This window comes from Protopterus annectens, chromosome 16.part0 (assembly GCF_019279795.1).
Source record: "Protopterus annectens isolate FY-2018-M chromosome 16.part0, PAN1.0, whole genome shotgun sequence".
NCBI lineage: Eukaryota > Metazoa > Chordata > Ceratodontiformes > Protopteridae > Protopterus > Protopterus annectens.
The window spans coordinates 239,722,878-239,740,935 of record NC_056750.1 but is presented as its reverse complement, the minus strand read 5'-3'; the positions used below and the strand labels follow the sequence as shown (position 1 = coordinate 239,740,935).

Here is an 18,058-nt window from a genome sequence, read left to right as displayed (position 1 = left end):
TTATTATAACTGATTAAATGTATATGTTTAAACAAAGATTTCTGAAAGGGAAGAGTAGAAGTTTCTGAAATTGTTCTATAATTTTCAAATACTCTAAAAGATTTTAGCAAAGCTCTGAATGTGTATTATGCCAGAGTTAGGTGATCAACTGTGATGTCATTCTATAACCAGCACTGAGAGAATGGAACTCTCATAACAGTTTGTTTTGTTTTATTTGGAACCATGATATAAAAATCTATGACAGTCAGTTGAGTTAGTTCAGTTGTTCAGTTCAGTCTGTTAGAAGCTCAACACCTTGCATTGTGGAGGTAAGCATCTCAGCATCTAATCTTGCTTTGTTGTAATTAAGTTAGCTAGGAAGCAGTTATTCTTTAGACAGTCAGGAAATATAGTGAGAGTAGTTAAGTAGTGTTTTTCTGCATCTGTTTGAATCTGTCCAACTGTGTTATTTTTATTTCTCCTGTGATTGAAACTCTGGTGTTTACTGTACTTAGATATTTAGTATTCACATGTTTTCAATTTTATTATTTATTATTAAATATTTTTATACCTTTCATTGTGGCTGGTCTTTTAGAGAATACTTTTAACATCTTGAGAGTACACATGTTTATTTTAGTGACACCTTGGGCACTCTGAAAAGCCTGGCTGCTTTGGTTACACTCTACCATTTTTTTATTATTGATTTTACCCATATAATTGGACACCCTTGTAAGACCCTTATAATCAGGGCAGAAGGGGTACAACTAGTAAATCTATGCCAACCTTTTCCAGGAGTGTCTGTGTGTGTGAAAATCAAAAACCCAAGTGTGGTTGTGTCAGCTACTTAGAACTGGGACACAGTGCTCCAAAGTGAGACTTGTTTGGGATCTGGAGAGACAGAGATTCCAGTCTCAGGTCAGGAGTGTGTTCCCTGTGTGCACTTGGGAGGAATTATGCTTGATACAAAGAGCTGCATCTTAAAGTACTGTGTAAATCCATTCCTGTTTTTAGCGACCATCTCTCGCCAGTGTCAGTGATGATTGAGGCTCCTTGATTAAAGGCCTGGGGTAAAAAGAAGGCATCACAGGTGCTTTAAAATATTATGCATTTCACATAAGAGTCTGTGAATTCTGTTAAGCCAGAAAGTGTTCACACATAAAAAATGTATCAGTTCAAGGAAGTTTTCAGTTCCTTAGCTGTACAAGACTGTGCGCTTTGATCATTTTTTGCTTAAGAATTTTAAGCATAAAAGGGTGATGATTTAAAAATGTATACAGAAGTAATACAACTGGCAATTCCTCACTAAAATATGTGTTGGTTATTCAGCTGACACTACAACCACCTACCCTCCACCCCAAACCTCCACTGTGATTATGTTGTGATTCCTGTAGCTGACAGTTCAGCCATCTTGTATGTGCAGTTACTATTGTGTATGAAATGACATGACCAGATTCATTAATGCCTACACTAAGTGTACATAGTGTACATGAACTGTATTCAAGAAAATTCCTACCATATTTTTTGTGCTTTCCAGTCACTCAGAATGATTACACTAAGTGTCCATGTAGTCTGCACTTTTTGTTAACCTTTATGAATCCCCTTGATATTTAAGGCTGCAAGAAAATCAGTAGAAAAACTAAAATTAGGAGGACAAAGTTATGAGTTATGCTTGTATTGTCTGTTCACTCCGAATGGTGTGCACTTATTGTACACTTAGTGTAGGTGTTTATGAATCTCAGGGTGTCTTTTACAATTATTACACTAATAAATAATTTTCAGTCTACATAAACAAAATCCTGTCTTTACAAAAAATATCTGAATATAATTTAACTAGTATATAAGGTACTTAAGTAGTATTATGTGGAAATGCAATTTTTTCTTTCTCATGCAGATGTATATTTGTGATTTACACACACACACACACACACACACACACATATATATTATTGTTTTACTCATTCATATGCTACATTTGTATTTATACAGACAATTATATTATCACTTAAACATTGCATATTTTTGTATACAGATGCAGTTATGCATGCAAATCTTTTTATGCTTTCTTTTGTTCATAGTTCATAGGTTCATAGGTTAGTACTACGCTAACTGCCCTTACGAGCCATTGATAAGCCTAGCCAAAAATCCCTTATGAGACTCAAACCCTGCACCTTGTGTTTGTAAGGCAAACACCTTAACCATTAGGCAACCCCATTGAATTGGGGGTTTTGCATTATTATAATACTATTGCAGATACATATTTACAGTTACACATATTTCTTCTAGCAAATACCTTCAATTATACAACCTTCTTAAAGTTATTTTTTTTATACCTATGTTTAATATGACCAAAAAATACTTACTATAGAACTTTGGCCTTCTTATCTCTACCTGGCCATCCCACTCGGCCAGCTGTTCAGGGCCATGCTTCTGTAGGTCATTGTGCCTGTGGTGGTACTGTTGGCTAAAGTGAGCAACTCCTGTCATGGATGCCAGATGTTAGCCTTTTTCCACTTACTTCCTCTAATGGATGCCTGGATCTCATTTAGATATGACTCCCTAAGAAGATGAATCATTATCAGGATCTATTTGTCTGACCAGCTTGGAGCATACACTTGTGCCTTCACAGGTGATGCTGTAATTTGAAGTGCCAGAACAAAAATTAATTAAGTATGAGCAGAGAAGTGGTTCACAGGTTTAGAAATATTCCCTCTGGGGTCTGACATCACATTAACCAAACCCAGTTAACCAGCAGGAGCATTACACCAGGTACTGTTATTATTGACCTGTAAAAGGGCTTCATTTGCATACAAAATGTATAACTGGACCTGAATTTATATGAAATTGTTTAACACCTCCATATTAACTTACTATTACTCACGATAGGTAGGAAATGACTTAGGAAACTGCAGATGTTTTAAAGTAAGAAAAAAAATAAAAATATTATAATTTAATATGAAAAACTTCTAAATGATGTAAAATTAGGGAGTTACATTGAAGAGGTTTATAGTTTACTGATATAATGGATATATTGCTATGACTTTAGTGAATAGTGTAAAGCTATTGCAACAAGAATGGCAGTGATTAGTGATCACTAAGAAAATCATTTATTTAGGTATCATTTAGTGCTTTTGCATGCATGTGTCTTTTAATTGTGAAGTACTGAAAAGGTAGGGGTGTGTTGTTGGCTGAATATAAATGTATCTTTACTTAGATATTTCTGAGTGTCATTGAGGAATGAAAAATGACAGCATTATGACTACATTAGAATATTAGTGTATAGGACAGGAATCTCCAACCTTCACTTTCCAAAGAGCCATTTCTGAGCCCTCTCCCACCAAGTTAAATTCATCAGGATCCACAACAGCTAATTGACCCCTAAAAATGAAGATAGAGCATATAAGCTTTCATATCTAGTTATACTAAATATAACAGAACCATGTGTATAAGAACAATACCTAACATCCGTCCATAATTGTGTTCTTGTGTTGGGATTTATGTGTGTGTGTGTGTGTGTGTGTGTGTGTGTGTTGTGCAGTAGAGTGGCCATTAATACTCAGAGGTACAGGGAGCCACTACAGTGGGATTGAACCACAGGTTGCAGACCCCTGGTCTAAGAGAAGGATGAAGCTGTTGAAAAAGTGGATGCTTTACTGTTCAGTGGGATGACTGTTGCTATCATCCACTCTAATATGTCAAAGGCTATCTGGAGACTGTGGTTAAATAGAGATCCAAGTGGGTCTGCCAGGTCATGTTTCAAGCTACTTAATAAGCACTCTGAGATTCCGTCAGGACCGATGCTGTGTTTCTAGCTTGAGAGAAAATAGCCTGTTGAGACTAACGAAGGATTTTTTTTCTCTGTTGTACACCCTCCCACTTATGTTTAGACAGGAATTTCTTCCTTCTGTTGTATAATCTATTTATGCCAGGGGTCCACAAGAGGGACTTGTTTTTCTGAGTAAACCAGGCAAAGGAATGGTAGGAAGTATTTCATGGGGAGTGACTGAAATATGAGCAGAATTCATTGACCAGCTGGTTTGATATTTCTTCTGGCTGAGTATAGGTAGTACCATCCACAGCCAACTCAGCTCATTGTTGTGTGTAGTTTACTATCATATCATTGCACCAACATTGTGTGAGTGTCCAGATTTCCAAATCAAAATATCGGAAATCACAAGAACGAACAAACTAAATGTAGAATGCAGCATTTCAGTAAAGTCGACATCTCAAAAATGTCGACTTTCTGGTCAAACAATAACTAAATGCTTTTTCAGGGGGCAAGCCACCCTGAACCACCCATGTAGGGGGGCTATGCCCCCCACATCCCCTGCTACTTATATATATATATATATATATATATATATATATATATATATATATATATATATATACAAACTCTGAGATCGCACTACAGTGATGGAAAGGGTACATTTCTGATACCCACTATAGTGCGATCTACTTTCAAAATGTTGAAATGCACAACAGTGAATACACACTAGCATTTGCTGTTGTGCATTTTAACATTTTTTTTTGTTATTTCAAATTGTCGAATCGGGTGATGGGACATATGGAATTTGAACGAAGACCGATTGCCCTTTTGAATGTAAACCGTTGTGTGTTTTCCTTAAGAATTTAGATATAACTAAAAATGCTTTGTGGTTATCCTTTGCTTGGGAGGTTATTTTACTCTCATATTTAGCTTTTGAAGACTTGACTAGTTCCCCAATTTGCCTATTGAGACTAATGAGGGATTTTTTTCTCTGTAGTGTGCCCTACCACTTACTTCTAGACAAGAATTTCTCTCTTCTGTTGTATAATCTATTTATTCCATAGGTCCACAAGGGTGACTTGTTTTAATAACTAGACCTGGGTTTAGCTTTGTCAGGCCCTGCCATTTCTATGCAGTTGTTTGATTGATTGTACAGGGCATTCTTGTATACTTCTGCACAGGCTTCCATGTTTTTTGGGGTTAGGGGTGCTTTAAAATTACCTACACTGTCAATTAATAGGAGGTAATTTGTCTTGGAAAAATTCTTTAGGGTTTTAGGGTTTGATGGGGGTTCTATCGTTACATTTATTTCAAAGGAGATTAATTTTGGATTCAGTCTTACCAATGAGGACATTATGTGGTGGTGGGGGGTGCAGCTCTTTCCCTTGTTTGTGAGTACTATGTCAAGGATATTTGAGCTCCTAGTGGGAGTGTAGAGCAGCTGTTCAAGAGAATTTTCATAGACAAAGTCTAGGAATCTCTGAGCCTGCATGTCAGTGGTCGTGTATGTTTACCAGTTTATGGAGAGGTAGTTAAAATCGGCCATGAGTTGTGTTTTGGACTGAATGGCAAGTGATTCTAGTACCTTCAGGTTTATGAAGTGGTTTTCATGGTTCATGGTTGAGGACCTGTAGCTAGAGATTATATGGTGGGGGATATTTGTCTATGGTCAGCTGGACATGAAGTAGCTCAAACGAGTTATCCTACTTGACCAATCTTGAGGTATGATTGTTATATATGTAAGTAGAGACACCACCTCCTCCTTTTAGTTTTTTTCTTTTCAGAGGATGGTCTAAATGTGTGATAGGCATTGTAACTTTGCACTGCTAGGATGCTTCCCACACTCTTGAACCACATCTTTGTAGCTGCACAGATGTCAGGATTCTCCCGCATGAAGAGGGCTTCCAGGGAGTACAGCTTCTCGTTAAGATTCCTAGCATTGTGCAGTAGTGCTTTTAGCTTGGCATTAGAATCATTTGTTACATTGGTTGGTCTGTTGGTTTGGCACTGCCTTAAAAAAGACACTATGGGGGTGGCTAATGCCTTGACCAGTATTCGAAAACCTAATGGTGACAAGTGCAGACCATCTCTGGGAAAGCAGCATGGCCTGTTTATCATGTCATCCCAGGCTGACAAATACTGGATCCCTTAGAATGATACCAGTAGCAAAGCCAATTAATGAAGTAAATCATTTTCTGTTTGTAGTAAATCATTTTCTGTTTGTAATGTGGTGTCATTCTTGGTGAGGGTAGAATACTCCTTAATGCGAGGCTCATACCTGCCGGTGATACATATTGAGAGAGATCCATGGTGTCTATCTTCATATAATACAGGGAGGTACGTCTCAGGTCATTTACACCCACATGGACTATGACTGAGTCATACTAGTACTCGTGGTTGAGTGACCTGAGTGCCTGCATGATCTGGTGAATCCTGGCCCCTGACAGGTAACTGACTGTAACCCTCCTTTTATCCAACCCAGTGACTCACAATGGAGTCTCCTATGGCCAAGATGTTTGGATGTGTGGTAGTTACCTGAGAGGCTTGCTTGTGGGGACACTGTGATGTGTATTTTTATGTATAGTGGTGGATGCTGAGTTGTTTATTTTGCATGTGGTTTCTGAGGACAGCTTATGGGAGGACTCTGAGGTTTTGGTAAGTTAATTGTGACTACCTCTGCATATGTGAGATTGTGTTGAGACCTTATTAAGTGAGAGAAATTATGTGCATGTGCTGCCAACCTGTTTGTCATTTGATTTGTCAGTATATGAGAGTCACATCTTAATTTTCTTATGGGAAATGTCTGTTTGGTAAAGGGTTCCAAACAAGCTGAGAGGACAAAAGCCTGGAATTAAGTTGTCCTGGACATTAATACACTGGGTGGAAGAAACTACACATTAACACAGTGCAGGAAGAGGGCAAAATACATGGTAGGACATGCTAGAAGCAAGGTGAGAAGAGGAATATATTCTCTCCATCTGTGGAGATGACTATGGCACAGTTGATGATACCATTGGAATAATCAGAAGTGGTGTGGACTCTGGCTATTACCAATGTCTGCAGCAGCACTGCTCATCTGCTCATGAAGATTGGTTTAAAAACAGTACCATATAGTTATTTAGAGAATTGAATGCTGATATGGAGTGACTACATTGAACACTTAATAATTACTATTAAAAGGTGAACCTCCACATTTACACAGAATGACAATGAAGGCAGTGTGCATGGTAAGTGTTCTCCATATCTCATTAATAAGCATACAGTATTGTATGTCATTTCTTTATTAGTAATGTTTTCAAATAATATTTTACAGGGTCAGAAAAGGAAACAAACAGTTCCACTATACCAATGAATTTAGGGGCTATCAGCAGCAGAATGGCTGTTGAACATGATGATGATGATGATAAGTTAATTATATTTATGAGGCAGCCTGAGGAAAGTGACACACAATCCCCAAGTTTAATGGTAGGATTTCACAGCCCACAGCATGTTAGTGACTCTGCAGGAAGTGACACTGGATCACAAAGTCAAGCACATGCTGAAATTACTCTCATGCTTGTACAGGGACAAACTCCCCACACTTCTACACTAGTATCTCCAAACCCAGACAAACTCTTCTAGGATGATGGCAGACATTCTGAGGTAGCAGTGTCCACAGTGACACCTTTACAAAGGGGAATGAGACACAGGAATTTGTTATAGCTATCCAAGAAAACATGTAAAGCACTGGCTTCCCATTGAGGACTCAGAGGACTGCCACAGAGAGTCAGCTGGAAATGATCAGAGTTCTCCCAGGTATCCATGAGGATTTCCAGAGCTGCTTTGAAATGACACATTGTAGGGATAATGCTACGTTCACACTGAAGTGTAGTATGGTGGCATGCCAAACATCAGTGGCCACCTCCATCTGTACACTAGTTAGGGCTTAGCAAGTCACTCTTGCAAGGGGAAGAGAGCTGGGTACTGTATGGACACATGGGGGCAGATCACATGAGACTATAAGAGTTTCTCAAGAAATTATTGTAATTAATAGGGCAGACAAGCACAGCAGATTTCATGCAGGTCTCACATTCAAGTTCCTAATCACATTCCCACAGCACTGATGGATAAGTGTCTGCAGGATCACCTCATCAGATAGGTCATGACATCAGATCAACTCACCATCCAGCTCTCATGACAGCCCCCCCTTCAACATCACCTACACCATTACCTAGCCTATCTTGAGGGATCACACATTTGACCTTGACTTACTGTGATTCAAGTGTGATATTTCTGTTACAATCTTACCTTGACACACACAGGTCAACATTTATCTCAAAAGGGATTAAATGATTGCAAATTAAATAAAAAAATATATAAAGGGATAAAGGAAGGGGGCTTAGGGTGCTTTTCAACTTAATGCATTTCATTCCTGTAATGGTAAAGCTTAAAAACACATGGAACCTTTGGAAAGAAATCTGTATGTCATCACATATGATTGTGGTCATTAATACAAATGCTCTATAAACTACCATTGTTACAGCTGGAAGTTGCCTACGACTTAGAAGTATTACTATACGTTCTCATGGAAACACTAATAAGAAAATTACACATTAAGATGAGTATCCTGCCATATAAACAAGCACTGCTGCCACTTCACCCTCACACTATTGCACAAATGGTGATATTTTTTATTTCTGAGGCCACAAATTATTGTATGTGCCAAAATAAAATAATCTGATGTGCAGTACTTCAACAGACAAAGCATACTTTAAACTGAGAAAATATTACATAATATAAAAAGTGTGATCATTTGTCATTCAATTGCAAGCTATGAACTCAAGTTAAATATTGAAGTAACATTCAGTACATGTATACATACGTACATCACCTCACTATAATGTACTGTGCAAAACAATTAAAAATGTGAGTATTTTTTATATGATACCTTACAACATAATTGAATAGGAGTCAGTGAGCACTCAGGCATGACATTTACAGTCAATGATATGAGTCACTGTTTTGAAATAAAAAAATAATACTTATTTAAAGATGAGAAGAAATGTCAGATGAATAGTGGCTGCAGACCATGCACCACACAGCAAAGCCCACAGACATCACTGCATGCATCAATTACTCTATGTTTTTTATAAGAAATACATTACTAACCTGAATGTCATGTTCCATAGTTCTGGACTAGACACCACCTCTTTACCTGCACAGCCATATACTGTGCATGAGCCTGCCACATGGGGTCCCTTACTACTGCTTCTGGCTGGTCATCATCAGTCAAAGTGACTGATGGGAGTTGCAGTGGCAGCATACGTCACTTAACCACCAGCATAATGATTTTCAGAATGCAATATGCAGTAAACATGCTGCATGCAGTAGCTGGGTCATACTGAAAGACACCCCCAGACTCATCCAGCCTCTGGGTTTGTAACAAGGATGTGTTGCAGGTGTCTTCTGCAGCTCCACTATGATTTTTCATGGGTGCCATGAACCATGGATCCTGTGGATATTCAGCATCACTAGAAATGCAAAAAAAAAAGAGACAGGGAGAAAGGAGGTGACAACAAAGGAAACATTGTTTAGTATTCAGCAATACATTTTACCATGAATAACTACTTAAATAAAAAAAATAAATAAATAAAAACAAAAATGTTTCCACTTCCCAATAAGATGACTACTGGGCATCCTAATATGCAGGTAGAGGCAATAGAGTGTATAGTGTGCCAGATATGTGAATCATGTGCACGGCCTGGATGCCTGACAGACATGTTGATGATGCACCCCCATGCATCACACACTACCTAGCAACTGATGGAATGTAGTCCTTCTTATAGTGGTACTGCTCACCCATGGACCAGAAGGGGCTCTAATTGCAACATAGGTGCAATATATTGCACAAAATGCCTCAGGATAATCTGCCAACCCATAAAGGTGACCCATAGTCCTGGCTCAGTCCTGAGGTGACACTGGGAGACAGATGTACTGATCCATATGAGCAAAGAGCACATCCAGGAACTGCTGCAGTATCCTCAAGGCAGAAGCCTGTGAGATACTCAACCTGTCTCCAATCTGCCTCTGGAAGGTCCCCATTGCAAATATACTGAGGGCTATACATGCCTCAGTATCCACAGAGATAGAAAGTCTACATGTTCCTCAATTACTCCTATGGATGTCATACATACTCACTAAGACCCTTATATTATCCCTGTCCTCTCTGAACCTATCAAGTAACTCCTGATTATCAAAGTTATAATGTATCCTCTGCTTATATCTCCATCTTCTTGGCCAGAGAGTGCCACTGGGTGAAAGCTGTTTTGGCTCAGGCAAGACAAGCTGCTCACACCTGGAAATTGCAAGGCCAGCAGCAAGTGACAGTATTTTCATTGATTGCAAAGTAAATAGGAATGGTAAAACTGTCTTTATATAACATATCTGCAGATGGTGGGGAAAGATGGGAAAATTCCACTATGAATCACAAATAGGTGAGAGAATGCTTTATTTGCATATGCTGAGTTACACCATTCCTCAGTTCCATCTCATTATGCATTCATTTGCTTATATTTATTTAAGACCTTCAGACAGGTTCTGTAGTGTAGTGGTTATCACATCTGCTTTACATGCATTAGGTCCTAGGTTCAATCCCCAGTAGAGCCATTATTCTCCCAGTGATAAGCAAAGTAATTTTGGATGGTGCAGTGGTGCAGCAGTAGCATTGTCACCTCAGAGCAAAAGGTTCTCTGGTTCGATTCTCAGATGGAGTGCCTTCTGTGCAGAGTCTGCATGTCCACCCTGCATTTGTGTGGTTTTCTCCGAGAACTCTGGTTTCCGCCCACATTACAAAAACATGCATCTAGAGCATTTATCCCCAGGCTTCCTCTGAAAATTGGCATTGTTCCAAGTAGGACTTTCCCGGTAAACAAATGTTAAATAAATAAATAAATAAATATTCGTATAAGTGGTCTCTATCAATTGCAGCTTATCTGTGCTCATTTGCGGACAGCTTCAATTCCCATAATGCATCTGTGTAAAGACTATGAATACCACCCAATGAGTATATGCAACATTTCACTGGGAACACTGAGTATCTCATTTAAAGCCACTGTGCCAGATCAGTGTGTACAGTTCTCAAATATGGAGATTTTTAAAAGTGAAGATAAAAGGAGTTCATGTACTAAATTTTATGGGAAACACTGCCACAGAAACAATATTGCACCTTTTAGGAGTTACAATCCTAAACAAATGAAGATGAACATTATTAAGATACAGACTTAAGAATGGGTAGACTGACCAGTAGAGAAGTCGAGTCTGATCACAAAACTAATTAAACAGAAAGTTTGTTTGTTGGTAGGAGGCATCCAGTGGGTGAAGCTGGTAAAATAATTATTTAGACAGACTTTATATATATTATGTACAATGAGAATTGTTTTAATAATGTACAGAAAACTAAAGTAGATGGTATGAAAGCAAGAATGAGTTCAGTGTAGATGCTAACATATAGAAACTGAAAAGGAGCGAGTAGCTGGAAGATATTACAAGCAAAACCATTTGCTGCAACAGGGGGGTCTTACCTTTAATTTTGTAATGAAAGACAGCATAATAAGTTTCTTAGAAAAGTATAAAGAAGATGTTACTACAGTAATTGTCACAAATACAAAGGTGAGGGGTACCTGTAAGTGTCTGGGATGGTGTAACTTGTGCAAATATATGGCTGACGCCATATTTTTTGCACTTAACAACTGGAAATATATAGGCAGCATGGAGATACACATCTAATCTCTTCATACCCACCTACCACAACCTAGTCATGTTTGTTAACCCTAACCCTACCACTCACCCCATTAGGGTACGAGACACCCTTTGCATGAAGGTACCACTAAAGAAGACAAACACACACACACACACTTCACAGACACCAGTACCCAGGCATACAACTCATCTGTCCCCTTCCCTGGCCATTATGCTAACCTTCACTGACAGACACAGAGACACACAGAGACACACAGACACACACACACACACACACACACACACACACACACACACACACACACACACACACACACACACACACACACACACACACAGGTTTCCAACTCTTACTTACCTAAAATCCATCATTCCATGCTTTGACTATTCCTGTACTCAGGAAAGCATTAATTTGACCATCTCTAACACCAGAAAATCCGAGGACCAAATAAATGCTAGACCATCCACTTTGAGCACACATATATATGTATATGCATGCCATATTTTGCAATCCAACACAAAAACAGTCTGTGGAGACAGTTTCTTTCATTAAATGAAGGTTTATTTACAGGAATAACTCAAATCAGGCAATAACATAAAGCAACCAGACTTCTTCCTTCATGCAGTGCTAAAGTTTTCAGTTCAGTCATTTTCATTCATTCAAGTACTGCAGATTTTCAAAGCTGAAAAGTAACTAAAGTGGTGCTCACAAAGATCCTTTATTCAGACAGGTGTTGTTAGTGCTCACAATGATCCTTTATTCAGACAGGTGTTGTTAGTGCTCACAACGATCCTTTATTCAGACTGGTGTTGTTAGTGCTCACAATGATCCTTTATTCAGAGAGGTGTTGTTAGTGCTCACAATGATCCTTTATTCAGAGAGGTGTTGTTAGTGCTCACAATGATCCTTTATTCAGACAGGTGTTGTTAGTGCTCACAGCGATCCTTTTTTCAGACAGGTATTGTTAGTGTTCACAATGATCCTTTATTCAGACAGGTGTTGTTAGTGCTCACAATGTTCCTTTATTCAGACAGGTATTGATAGTGCTCACAGAGATTCTTTATCCACACAGGTACTTCCATCAAATCTAAATTGTTTTCTTCACATTACAAGACCACAGCATATCTCCCTTTCTGTCTTCAGGTATCCCACTTCAAGCAAGGCCTCCAAATTCTATCTCTCCATCTTGGGTCCTAGTTGCCTGCCTTCTTTAGAACTGACATAATTAAAAAGAACAGTGCTGCTTTCACTATATGACTACAGGGCACATGGAGAATTCAGGCAAGGTGAAATATTTGAGGAGTGGAAGTTGTGGTAACATGGATTAAGGGAATGTACAATTTGGGATTGGATCCCTTTAAGAGAGTTTACTTGTGGTATATGTAAATTAATGGCATCCTGGTTTAGGCATCTATGTAAGGCAGGCTTATTGACAATATGGCAAAAGTCAGTAGAAAATCATGGAAATCTGACACGATACAGTGTTAATAGTTCTAGAGGAGTCTGGAGAAATTTCAGAAAGATGCACTGATGCCAGAGTAAGCAGCTCTGAGAAGAAGAGGCTTCACTTTTGTGTTGTACATCTGCCAGTGGACGTGCTGGTAATTTGTGTCCTGAGTCGTATGTTCTTGGAAGGAATGATGAGTCACCATTATCATTTTATTTATCCAGGTTTTAAATCGTAAGTTCCATGAAGGAGTGATGATCCAGAGACATGAGCTATTTGTTCACAAAAGTACTGCCTAACAGGTTTTGGTTACTAAATGACTTTGGGTTGGATAGACTGGTATGCACCAGAGACTCTGGTTGTTTAAGCACTTTTCTACGCAAAGACATAAGTGATGTATCAAACCTTTAGTTTCTTTGTGTCTGAACCTCATAAATGCATTAAAAGAAAGTGACAGAGAAAGAAAGAAATACAGAGACAGAGTCCATACTCTTATACAAAGAATTGCTCAGCTGTGTAAAGTAATATGGCTACTTATACAATCCAAAACACCTGAAATTAGGAAGCCACAGCAATAGTTCAATTGTTTATTTAGCGCTTTCATTTCACGATGTGAAACATCTTCAGAATAAAAGTATTATAACAAACCAACCTTTAAATGACCCTCATCTCATCACATGGCCACTTTTGTTAATGAACACAGCCAAAAGCTTGTGTTCATCCATTGTGGTAGTGATAAGTGGCAGGGAATTTAGCAGACAGGTAGTATTGGGGTGATGTGCATATGTGTATGCATGGAACTTTATCTGTGAGTGTGCTGGTCACAGCAGAGCAGTTATTTAGGGTTAGGGAATAGGGTAGGATTGTGTGAATGTGTGTGTGGGGGTTGAATGGAGCATTGGGTCAGTGAGTTGGGGAACTGTCTGTGTGTGTGTGTGTGTGTGTGTGTGTGTGTGTGTGTGTGTGTGTGTGTGTGTGTGTGTGTGTGTGTGTGTGTGTGTGTGTGTGTGTGTGTGTGTGTGTGGATGAATGTGTAGGCCAGCAATACCTCCACACTCCCTTAGACTAATGAGCAAACTCTGGAACATGGGTGAAGGACACTAGTCACCAGGTATACTCTAAATAGTGTGTCTTAAAGGCAATTAAATAATAACAGAAGAAAGTGTGCAGTATGAGAAACAAGGGTCAGTGATCACTAAACACTGGGAATAGTTTTTAACATCATGCTTAAAGGCACATAAAAAAATATTAGAACAAAGTATGCAGCATGAAAGACATGGGTTGGGGAAGCACTAGACGCCATGGATAGCTCTTAGTATCTTGCCTTAAAGACTCTTCAAAAGGTTCAAACCTTGCACCCTCAGAGAAGATATTAGCCATTGCATCAATGCTAGAGACCAGGGATAGCTGAGAATGTTACCCAAGTCAATTAAAAAATATGTAGAATAAAAAAAGGAGAAAGGTTTTGAATCCTGCACCATTACTACAGAGCACAGCAGCATTAATCCACAGGTCTATATCATATTATTGAATGGTTAGTTACGCGAGCCTCCGTCAAACTGACATTGAATGTTTAGTTAAGTGAAAGTGAACATCAGCAATGATCTAGTACAGGGAATGGCATTACTTGGCCAACACTGTGACTGTCACACATACCATAGTATGTAAAACCCACCCAGGTGGGCAGCTGTGCCCCCACACCCCCTACTTATATATACCAACTCCAAGATAGCACTACAGTGGGGAAAAGGGCAAATGTGCTGATATTGGCAATGTTAGCCAAGTAATGGCATTCCTTGTGTTAGATCCTTGCTGGTGTTCGCTTTTGCCTAAGTGAATGTTTGATGTTGTCGGTTCGACGAATGCAGGTTCATGAAACTGACAATTCGATAATATGATATAGACCCTTAATCCACTACTGTCATTAATAAGTTAGTTAAAACAGCATTTTCACATAATCAAACAGTATGAAATTGTAATGCCTGACTGGATTCAATGTTTGCAACAGTCCATGAGTTACTAGAGCAAGGATTACTATGAGAGGTAACTGCAGGAGCATCCCATAAAATTATGGACAGACGGTTGAGAGGAATTAGGATGTATCTGTGTATAGGGATGCTTCAGTACAAAACTGAGAGCAACACACAAGACAGTATCAGTGAGAATATTTAAATGATTTATGGGACCCAGTTACAAAATTAATAGAAAAACAAGTCTATCATCATGATGCACTTTACAGTCACTAAGATGAATGAAACTATAATGTATATCATTACTGACTGACTAAGAATCTTTGATTTATGAGGACAGGAACATAAACATAAAAGGAGACATCAAGGATGTTCTGTTAAGTCAAGAACAGGTATTCAGCATGTGCTCAAAGTCAAAGCAAAGTAAACTTTATTGCCATTTAGGGCTACACAAGTGCAGCCTAAATGAAATTCTGAGTATCAACACTCAGGATAGCAAGAACAACAGTATAACATTTCAATTTAAAACAAAAATAAAAAAAAGATTTTTAATACAAAACCCACAGAAGGATAAATAAATCAATTATAACAGCAAAAACACACAAGCATCCCCAGACAGTCATAAGAAGGATACTGTACATAGCAGCATGACAGAGTAGGACTGCACATGTTAAGATTGTCCTCCTTTGTTCATCTGCATCAGACAAACAGCAGACACTTGCACATGAATAAGAAAATTTATTGCTACCTCAAAGAATAAAAAAAAATATTGCATACTTTTCAGCTGAGCTACATACTGTGAATGATTACTGATTAAATAATCGGTGGCTGGTATCAGAGTTTATAAGTCTCAACACTGTTGGGTAGAAGGTGTTTAAGTATCTGGTGGTCCTGCAGCAGATACTCCAATATCTCTTGCCCGAAGTCAGTTGTGTAAACCAGCCATGTGCAGGGTAATAGGGGTCACAAATTACTTTGGATGCACATTTAATGCTTCTTGCTGTGAAGAAATCCTTTATTGATGGCGAGTTGGTGCCCATGCTTTTTTTCGCCATTCTGCACCATTATCTGAAGCTTCTTTCTTTCTTTCTGCTATTGTACTGTTCCCAAACGAAACTGTGAAGTTACTAGTGAGAATGTTCTCAAATGCTGCTCTGTAGAATGTGATGAGAACAGTAGGTGGGAGCTCTGCTTTTATGAACCTTCTGAGAAAGTGGAGATGTTGGTGTGCTTTTTTGACCAACTGTTCAGTGTTCACAGTCCAAGAGAGATCCTCCAAAATGTGCACCCCCCAAAAAACTTTGTAGATGTGAACCTTTCCACCTCTTCACCATTTATCATGAGCAGTGAGCATGTTGTTGACCTTTTCCAAGTCTATAATGATTTCTTTTATTTTATTGACATTCAGGTCAAGGTTGTTCTTAGCACACCAGTCAATCAATAAGTAGACCTCATCTCGGTAAGCTCTTTCATCCTCCCCTTTAATGAGGCCCACAACTGTAGTATCATCTGCAAACTTAATGATGTGATTGGTGTTGCATTTTGCAGAACAGTTATGGGTGAGGATAATTAACAACAGAGGGCTTGGCACACATCCCCGAGGAACACCAGTGTTGAGTATTATGCATCCTGAGGTGTTGTTACCTGCACATGTTTTCTGCTGTCTGTTCATCAAGAAGTTGAGGATCCAGTTGCACATGAGCCTGCTAACTCTAAGATGTACAAGCTTGTCAATAAGCTGCATAGGAACCACTGTGCTGAATGTTGAGATGACATCAATAAACAACAGCCTGATATAGTTGTTTCCCCCTCCAGATGATCGATTGAGAAGTGGAGTGCCACTGAAATAGCATCCACAGTGCATCTGTTATCCTGATAAGTGAACTGTAGAGGGTTGAAGGTGGATGGAAGGTTAGATGACAGATGCCTTTTAACTAGCCTCTCAAAGCATTTCAAGTTATAGCAACTAGTCTGTAGTTATTCAGGCAGGCTGAATTAGCTTTTTTGGGAGAGGGACAATATCTATCATCTTGAAGCAAGAGGGAACTTTACCAAGAATAGGGGAGGTGTTGAAATATCAGTTAGAACTGAATATAATTAGCCTGCACAGCCTTTAAGTACTTTGCCCAGTATTTTATAAGGTCCAGCAGCCTTCCTGGGGTTCACCTTCTTAAGTTGAGATCTCACTTCATTGAAGTTAAGGCTGGGAACCCCCTCCTCCTGGTCAAAAGCTAGCCTTGTAGCAGCCATGTTGTTCTTCTCTTCAAATCTGCCAAAAAAGGAGTTCAACCTGTCCAGGAATTCAGCGCTGTCTTCACACTGAGCTGACATGATTTTATAGTCAATAATCTGTTGTATCCCTTGCCAGAGACTCCTGGTGTCCCTCATGTCCGCAAACTGACTTTGCAGTTTCTGTCCATATTCCCTCCTGGCCTCTTTAATGCCCTGCTTTAGGTTTGCTCTAGCTTTGCTGAGACCCTTCTTGTCCTTGGCCCTGAATGCTGCATTTCTTGCCTTCAGGAGATCATAGCCTTTGTTACTGAGCCATACATTTTGGTTTGCTTTGATTGTGATGCTTTTGATGTCAGTTACATCATCAACACACTTAGTGATGTAAGCTGTAACTGCGTCTGTGTAATCATCTTTGTTCACCTGTTCATCTGACATAGCTGCCTCTTTGAAAATGCCCAGCAGGTACTATCAAAACAGTCTTGGAGACATTCCAAAGCCCCCTCATGCCAGACTCTGATCTGTTTAACTGTGGGCTTTTTTCTGATCAGATCCGGTTTGCAGGCTGTTAGAGGCATGATGGTGAGATGATCAGAGCTTCCTAACTTAGGTTGTTGTATTACACTGTAGGCAGCTTTGATGTTGGAATATGCTTTCTCCATAATGTTTGCATCCCTTGTAGGAAAATCTACCTATTGATAGTAGTGGGGTAGCACCTCTCTCAGTTCTGCTTGATTAAAATCACCAGCAACCACATGTACCAAGTCAGAGTTTTTCCTCTGCAGCTCACAGATAGAGTTATAAAGATTGCTCAGGGCTTCAGTGGTGTTTGCAATGGGTGGAATGTATACCACTGTTACATTTAGCTCTCTAGGTACATTAAAGGGTCTGCATTTTAAGGACAGGAACTCTATATTATCAGAGCAATG

The 18,058-nt window shown here is 39.1% G+C and overlaps 1 long non-coding RNA gene across 1 annotated transcript in view; it reads left to right on the top strand.

Annotated features, from left to right (window-relative positions):
• The window catches only part of LOC122790362, a 216,063-nt gene that overhangs the window by 126,057 nt on the left and 71,948 nt on the right, over nucleotides 1-18,058 (top strand). The window lies entirely within an intron of this gene.